Raw genomic sequence first — 8,976 nt, 5'->3', positions numbered from 1 at the left:
GAAAAAAATACAACTTTAAAAGGTAAGTATTCTATGAAACACATTTAATTAGAACAATCTTAGCATGTGACTAGTGGAGCAAGTTATACAGACAGGACTAAAGCAAGACTGTAAGCTCACATCCAGGCATAAACATGTTATTGATCGTATGAGCAAGGGTATTAATGTTCCCAGAACAATTATCTCTCATAAACTGAAGTGTTGCACAGAATATTTTTGTCAGTTGATGGATTGTCAAAATAATGGAATTTGTGGTACTCCAAATTTAGTTTTACAGTACTGTAGCAATTTAGCAAGCAAAGGGCTTTTTGTCTCTACTAAGGTTTGGATCTGAAGTGATCCCAAAGGACCATGGTTTACAGGCTTCCTTGACAGCCTAGGAGGCTAAGAAACCTTTAGGAGGCAAAGCTTAAGGAGGGCAAGTTAGGCCATTGGGGACGTGCCCATGAGGGGGCCCGGAGGGGGGGTTGATTTCTTTCTGTCTTTCTATGCTTCTTAAGCCTGCCATGAGGTGCACAGGCCCCTAACACCACGGCATCCGGTGCCTCCACCCTCAGGCCCAGAACAAGTGGGTCAAACTACCAGGGACCCAAACCTCTGAAACTGTGTGCCGAAAGAAACCTTTTCTATTTACAAGTTGCTTGCCTTTGTATTCTGTCAAAGCTTGGGTATTTTGGAAAGCTGAATACAGCCCAAAGGCAGCACAGAATTAAGAACATCCTGGAGGAGAGTGGCTGGTCTTAGGGAGCCATTGTAAGTCTTCTTGAATGAGGTCTGTCCCTAGTAAAGTTCAGGTACTTGATTCTCCCATGTCATAGTAGTGCGGTACTAAACCCTTTAAGAGAGAGGAATAGGTCAAGGAACACCATTCATGGGACTAATATAGCTCTTAAAGGACAGGATTTTTCCCACTAGCAAACATCATTATGGACCAGAGAGCTGTCTCTTGCTCTTCTGCACACACCCATGCCCTGTGAGGCCACTCCCCACCCGTCCCAGAGGCCACACCCTCAGACCCCTAGAACAGTGAGCTAAATAAACCGGTGTTTCTTACAAATTTTCTAGCCTTGGTATCTTGCTATAGCTACTGCACACAGACTAAGACCCTCTACCTTATAGCAAATGGAAGAAAATGACCCAATTTGTGTGATCACCCTGCCCTTTTAAAATGAATTTGAGACAGACACTAGAGATGTCATTCTCTGGTGACGTGAGTGCTTTAATATTAAAACTGAAGCAACCAACCTCTCCATTTGAAAGATAAACAACACAGTTAATCCAGTCAATTTTAAAACTCAGGCTTTGAAATTCCCTAAAGGAAGTCAGCTTCTGAGAGTAATCCCAGTTGCTTTGACAGTTCCCTAAGAAACACCATGACAGAAGCACGGTCTAGTATTAAGAAAGTTGCATGAGATTGGTGTGAAAGCAGGCTAGGCTAAACTTCCTGTCTACACTGGACCATGGGACCACATCTGGCAATTCTTTTGCTCTGTCTTAAAGATGGACTTCCTTTGTAGAAAAAAAAAAACAGAAAACACCTAAGTGTTGAAGGAAAAAAGAACGTTTTGAGAATGGCCTCATTTTTCTTGCTTTCATTTTGACGAAACATTTAAAGCAAGGTGTAAATTGCATAAGGATAGGGAGCAGGATGCTGATGTTAGATCTGAGTCACTTGTAATCCAAAATGCCAGCTGATACCTCCATGAGTATGATGGAGAAGCAAAAGAGAGGGAAAGAGGAAGAAACCAGGGTGCCACAATTCAAGGCCACATCTCCAAAGACCTAAAGACCTCCCGTAGGCGCTGCCTCTTAAAGGCCCCACTATTTCTCAAGATTTCCACACCTAGAACCAAACCTTTGCCACATGGAACTGTACTGAGCACTTCAGATACAAATGACAACACTAGGTATAATGAAGAACTAGAAGCTCTACTCCACTGTGAAGAAAGGAAAACCTGTGTTACCACAATTCTTTTCCCTCAAACACCAACCTGGAAATCCGAGCTTTTTAGTGGTCAGGTGACCTCCAGAAGAACCCCCAGTGGGTCCCTGTGATATTTCTCACAGTCTGGATCCCGAGAGTGTCCTTCTCTAAAGACAAACTGTGGCAGGTGGCCCACAGGCTAAGGCCAGTCTGTGGGTGGGGCCTAAGGTATGCTTTTCATCATGTGTACCCGAAAAGCTTCTGAACCATTTGGAACTTACACTTAAGAGACTGCAGCCAGGTGCCAGTGGCTGACACCTTAATCCTAGCTACTAAAGAAGTTGAGATCTTAGAAGCTCGGTTCCAAAACAGCCTGGGGAGAAATGTCCATGAGATTCGTATCACTACTTAATCATCATAGTTGGAAGTGGAGCTGTGACTTAAGTGGTAGAGCACCAGCTTTGAGCAAAATGCTGAGACAGTACCTGAGGCCCTGAGTTCAAACCCCAGTGCTACCATCTGTGTGTGTGTGTGTTATGTCGTATATAATACCAGAATATGTAATATATACACATATATAATAAAAATAAAAAGGTTTCATGTGCAAATATATAGAATGATGGCTTTTCTTAGAAGATTGGAACTAATACCAACGGTGGGCAATCCATGGTGACCAGTCAGTGCCCTGTCCTCCTAGGGCGTGTCCTGCTGTGACTCTGCTTGAACCTTGTGGTGGATGCGGAGTGAGCAAATGGATGTGAAAAATGACTTCTCAAGCACTAGTGCAAATAACCCCATCCTCAGCTATAGGATAATGCTCATAACTATGATATCTCAAGCAAAACACAAAATGTTTGGATCAGTCTCATTACCTCCGATGGTGTGATCCCATATTCCCTCCTCTCCACTTGCTTTAGCTTCTATCATTTCTTTAAGTTTTACCTTTCTCTCTCTGGTGATTATCTTAAGAAATAGTGAATGGCCTGCCCTGTATATGAAACACACACATATACTGATATGTATGTGAACAACACAGAAGAAATTTGAAAATTTTTCAAACATGACAGAGAACAGGGAGGAGGTTTTGGTCATTTGACGTTCCAGCCGAGCTGCGCACCCTTCCTCTACTTCAGGGTATGTTTGTCTCTGCCTCAAATTATAACATCGTGGTTCCGTCAACCTCTTCCTCCAAAATTTCTCTTAAAGCTTTAATTCTAAGGATATGTACTACAAAAAGTACGTTAAATTTATCATTATCCTAAAAGAAGGAACCAATTTTTTAAATTTAGATGTACTATAACATAAACATCATCTGTGTTCTGGCAAAACTGCTCACAATGGAGGCAGAAGCATACAGCAGAGAAATGTCAATACATTGTATTATAGTCACCCTGCCATAACACAGGATTGAGATGATTAAATTCACAGCTCCAATAAACAGCACTCAAATTACTTCTCTGAAGGAGAGGCATAATAATACCTGAAGCATAAAAAGAGGGGATGAAGTTTAATTAAGGGTTGCCTACTGAAAAAGTTCATTTTTATATTTTTATTTTTTAATATTTATTTATTTTATTGTCAAAGTGAAGTACAGAGGGGTTACATCTGTAATACACTGAGTACATTTCTTATCCAACTTGTTACTTTCTCCCTCATTTTCCCCCGCCTCCCCCCTCCCCATTTTTCTCTCCCCCCTTAGTTGTACAGTTGGTTAATACCATAAGGTTTTGTAAGTATTGCTGTTGCACTGGTTTGTCTTTTTATCCTTTGTCTCTCGATTTTGGTGTTTCCTTTCCTTTTCTTAATTCCAGTACACGTATATACAATATCCAGGGTAGTAAAATCAGTTACAGTGCTATCAAGTGTAAAACCATGTGAAGGGAATACAGGAAAAGAAGAAAAAAAAAGAGAAGGTCACGGTTTCACATGGCATGTTGGAAATAACTACAACAGTGATATACACTGGTTTTTATAATTTGAAGTTCATTTTGCTTAGGGTCATCGTATGTGTTCATACTGGCATAGCTCTTAAGCTATTGTTATCTTCTTCCAGGACTGTCCTAGATGTGTGCTAATTATTCCCTATGAGGCGAACCATAGAGTCCATGTTTCTTTGGGTCTGGCTTACTTCATTTCGTATGATTTTTTTCCAAGTCTTTCCATTTCCTTACAAATGGGATGGTGTCATTCTTTCTGACAGAGGCAAAAAATTCCATTGTGTATATGTACCGCATTTTCTTGATCCACTCATCTACTGAGGGGCATCTGGGTTGGTTCCATACTTAACAATGACAAAGTGTGCTGCGATGAACATAGCTGTGCTGATGGCTTTAGTGTGGTCTTGCTTGTAATCTTTTGGGTAGATGCCCAAAAGTGGGGTTGCTGGGTCATAGGGGAGCTCTATGTTTAGCCTTCTGAGGAAACTTCATACTGCTTTCCATAGTGGTTGAACAAGTTTATACTCCAGATACCCTGAAAACATTACAAGAAGAGATAGAAGAAACACTTGGGCTCCTTGGCACAGGATGAAACTTCCTTAATAAAGGCCCAGACGCGCAACAAATCAAAGACAGGTTGAACAAATAGGATTGCATCAAAATACAGAGCTTCTGCACGGCAAAGGACATAGCCTGCAAGATTGGTAGAAAGTCAACTGGGAGAAGATCTTTACTGGTCATACAACAGACAAAGGCCTCCAAAATTTACATAGAACTCAAAAAATTAAATTCCTCCAAAACAAATCCTCAAAGAGCCAACGGCCCCCTCAAAAAATGTGCTAAAGACCTAAAAAGAGACTTCTCTGAAGAGAAAATAATAATGGCCAAGAGACACATGAAAAAGTGTTCTACCTCACCGGCTATAAAAGAAACAAAAATCAAAACTACACTGAGATTCCACCTCACCCCAGTAAGAATGTCCATTTTCAGGAAAACTATTTTTTCTTTTATTTTTTAATAACATGATGATATTTATAGTGTTTGTATGCCTTTTGTAGTCAATATGGATGAATATAAATAGCTTCAAATGTGTCTGGCTCTTATCTATGGGCAACATAAAATAAGTGAGTTTAGGCTGAGTCCCGGATTAAAGTTTACATCTTCAAGTTGACACATCATGAGATAAGAAAGAAAAATAATTCATTTGAGACTGGTTTTGAGACTAAATATTAAGATATATGTTTAAAGAACAGTTTGGAGGTATACTATGTTTAGGTTAACTTTGGTTTAGTGTGAAAATTACAAATTCCCATTCTGAAAGAGCCTTGTGAGCTACTTAACACTCAAGTGTTAAGAAAGGCATGCTTATATTAACCCATTTGTATGCTGTGCCTGTCGACCATGTACTGCCCCTTCTGAGTTATTCTGTACATGCTACCTGTTCAATGAATGTAATGATTGAATACTGTACAAATTCTGTCATTATGAAAAGTGTTCCCCAATCTACAACAGTTCAAGCACTCAGAGAAAGCTATGAAGGTGACTTTGTGGTAAAGGTTTCACCCAATAAACTCGAATGATTGAGGATCTTACTATATCTGATTTCACTTAATCCTTACAACTACCCACCCAGAAAAATTGAATCATCATCTCTTCACAGACGAAACTGATTCCAATATGATGATCAAGACTGCACAGAGAACAGTAGGCTGGTTTGTTGACTGATTGACTGATTGATATTTTTGTGCCACTACTGAGACTTGAACTGAGGACCTCTAGCTTTTGCTTGGCTTTTTTGCTCAAGGCTGGTCTTCTACCACTTAAGCCATACCTCCACTTCTGGCTTTATGCTGGTTAATTACAGGTAAGAGTCTCTTGGACTTTTCAACCTGAGCTGGATTCCAACTGAGATCTTTAGATTTCAGCCTCCTAAGTAACTAGTATAAATGGCACGAGCCACAAGCTTCCAGACAGAGAAAAGATTTTAAACTAGGATTTGAAGGCAGTATTATCTAAATCTAGTATCTGTGATATTTCTTGATTACTGACAAAACAAGATTTCAAACTAAGAGAAAAAAATAAATGTCTGATGCTTTACAGAAAACATCTTTGTAGATGAAATTTTTTTCCACAGAAATTTCATAGGTCTTTCTAGAAAATACATCAACTCTGCAATGGCAACCCATTTGTGAGCTATGTAAATGCTACACAATCTAAAGCCTCACTGAATTCTACTTTAAATGGAAAAGAACAAGTTAAATGATTTCTGAGAATAGTAAAATCAATTATACAAGCTCTGAAACCTCTGAAACTGCACACCATCCCTTAAATTATCATTAAATCAGTAATATCTTAATCAACTGTAGTTACCATGCAGTTTCTCTTCAGAAATTCCTCCCTCTCTACTTTGATTACAAAACCCTCCTCTCTTGTAATCTTCTCTCCTCTCTCTTCCTCTGTGTCTCTCTAGGTTCCTTCTTCTCTGTGTGTCTCTGTCTCTCTCTAACCCCCTCCCATCTGCCTCTCTCACTTTCTCAGAGGTCACAGCTACAATTCATTAAGAAATACTCTAGGATCTTGGATATGTTCTGAGACTACTGTGGTCACACGACAGTGAGCACTAATAGAAACCAGGCATCCTTTCACAGAAAAAAAGAAAAAAGAAAGAAGGAAAAAAGTCATTTCCAAAATCAATCAAGAGCCACAACAAGAACCTCTTTTCACTTTCTGCACCATCACAGTAGCTGACTTTGACAACTAAATACAAAGTAATCAAAACAAATGTTAATTACTACCAAGCATTTACTATTCATAGAGACAGGCCATCATCTGTTAATTATCAGACCAATAACAGAGAATTGATCACAACTTGTCAACTTGAAAATAATTGAAACCAGTAAAAGGAGAGGAAAAACAATCTTTCCGTGAACAATAGGCTTTCCGTTCAGAATTGCTTAACCAGCTCTTTCTATTGTCCATTACTCTCTCCATCAATAAATGCTTTTCTTATAATTGTCTCTTTCTTGATTGTGCTGGTTCATTTTAGAAATGAAACTTGTGTGACGTGGTCAGAACATATGAAGCACATAGATCATTCTGGCAGCCAATACCGAGCCAGTATGGGATGAAGAGAGTTAAACCCTGGCAGTCGGCACACATTGTTCTATCTGCAGCCCTTACCTTGGAATACTGTCAGCTAACATTTATACTTCCTCTATTTTAAAACACCTACAGGATGCCTATAATATACTTTCCATAGTTAATTATTCCCATCTATGCTGCTCAATTCTAAGTCCTCATTCCCCATACAAAGATACATAAAGTTCCTACCTTCACAGAAGACAAAAGCCATTACAAATAATATTTGTCTCAAGGCCATTGGTCAGCATAAAGTTAATTTTCAATCTAATGAAAAATGATTGAACCAGAATCAAAAACTCAGTTCTTAATATATTAGCTTACTTTGGTAATCATTTCTTTCAAAAGCTTCATAATAATTTTTCAAGGGTAAGCAACATAAGAATAAACTTCCATGATGGAATTACAACCAAACTTTTATACAACCAAGGCCTCACTAAACCTATTTGGGTTCTCTGGGTATCCCAATATTAATGTTTTATGTAGCGCAGACAATTTGATGTCACAGGGAAAAGTCACTATGTTCCATTTGTAAATATGACAGATATGACTGAAATGCTCAATTTTATCCCATTTCTGGTCCTTCCCAGGTTGGACCGTGGAAACAGGACAAGAATCAATTCAAATATCAAGGAATTGGGAACTGACTCCACTTGCTTATCATTCACATAGTCCTTTCTCAGAGGACTGTTTTAACTCCTCAAAATCTTAGCAGCTCCCCTTAAAACTGGCTTTCATACCTTTTTCCCATGATTATATGTGCCCATTTTCTGCCTGAAGAACTTCTGTAATTCTGAATTCCACAAAACCATCCATCATGATAAGAGTTGTAATGTAACATGAGCTATGGAAAGTCTTGGATAAAGGAGCAGAGCAGAAGCAATATCATGCTTATAGAGGAGAACCTGGAGAACTGGCTGGCTAAATGGATTACCCTTTGACTTTTCACCTCAGAGTCTATCACTGGATTCAAATCCTGTCTGGAATGACTAGAAGAATTATTCTGACCACTGAGGTGAGAAAGGCCCAAAGTGAAATTAGAATGGTGGTCTCAGCGTCGCTGTTTCAGGGCTTTATTTACAAACTACACAAACACATACTCTCTGTGAAGCCACATGTAAAGAGCAAGTTTCTTGGAAGGAAAAAAAAAAGAGCAAAAAACCCAAACAAACAAAAACGCAAACTGCTTAATGCAATGGCTTATGCCTGTAATCCAAGCTAGTTAGGAGGTGAAGATCTAAAGGATTATGGTTCCAGGCCACGCCAAAATTTCTTGGGATGCCATCTCAATTAATAAAAGCTGTGTGTGGTGACACATGCTTGTCATCTCAACTACATAGAAGGTAGAAAATAGGAGGATTGTGGTTTAGGGTGAACTAGGCATAAACAAGAAACACTATGGGAAAGATAACACAAAAGTGTTGAGGCATTGTTCGAGTGGTAGAGCACCTAACTAGCACGTTCAAGACCCTGAGTTCAAGCCTCAGTACCACCAAAAATTATAAATAAGCACAAAGGAATATTAATGAACTAAGAATTATACGTGAGTAACAACTAGGCAAAATCTTGTTATAAAACATATACACATCAATTTAAAATAGTTCTTGACAATTTAATCATTGATTCCCTGGAACTAGGCTGCTAAATTATTAATGCCTTTGTTATGACCTGCTTAATGTTAACTTGGGAGCAGGGCAAATTCAAGTGTTTAAACAAAGAGAATTTCCATTTGTTAAGTTAGTTCATGTCAACTACAAAAGATCCCCAAACCTAGAAGTTATCAGAAGGTAGGCATCCAGACAGAACCTGCTATGGGCAAGTGAGATGCAATGAGCGAATACGTAAAAGCTGGCAGGGATGCTATGCTCGCCTTAAATGAAAGAGTTAAAAGCCCGAGCAAGCTTCAAGAAAACAGCCCTATAAAATTACAAATTACAGATCTGTGTTTTGTTTAGAGTGAATAATTCATCTGTGCCT

The sequence above is a fragment of the Perognathus longimembris genome, chromosome 9 (genome assembly GCF_023159225.1).
Source record: "Perognathus longimembris pacificus isolate PPM17 chromosome 9, ASM2315922v1, whole genome shotgun sequence".
Lineage (NCBI taxonomy): Eukaryota > Metazoa > Chordata > Mammalia > Rodentia > Heteromyidae > Perognathus > Perognathus longimembris.
The sequence above is the reverse complement of the archived record's forward strand: the minus strand, read 5'-3'. Positions refer to the sequence as shown.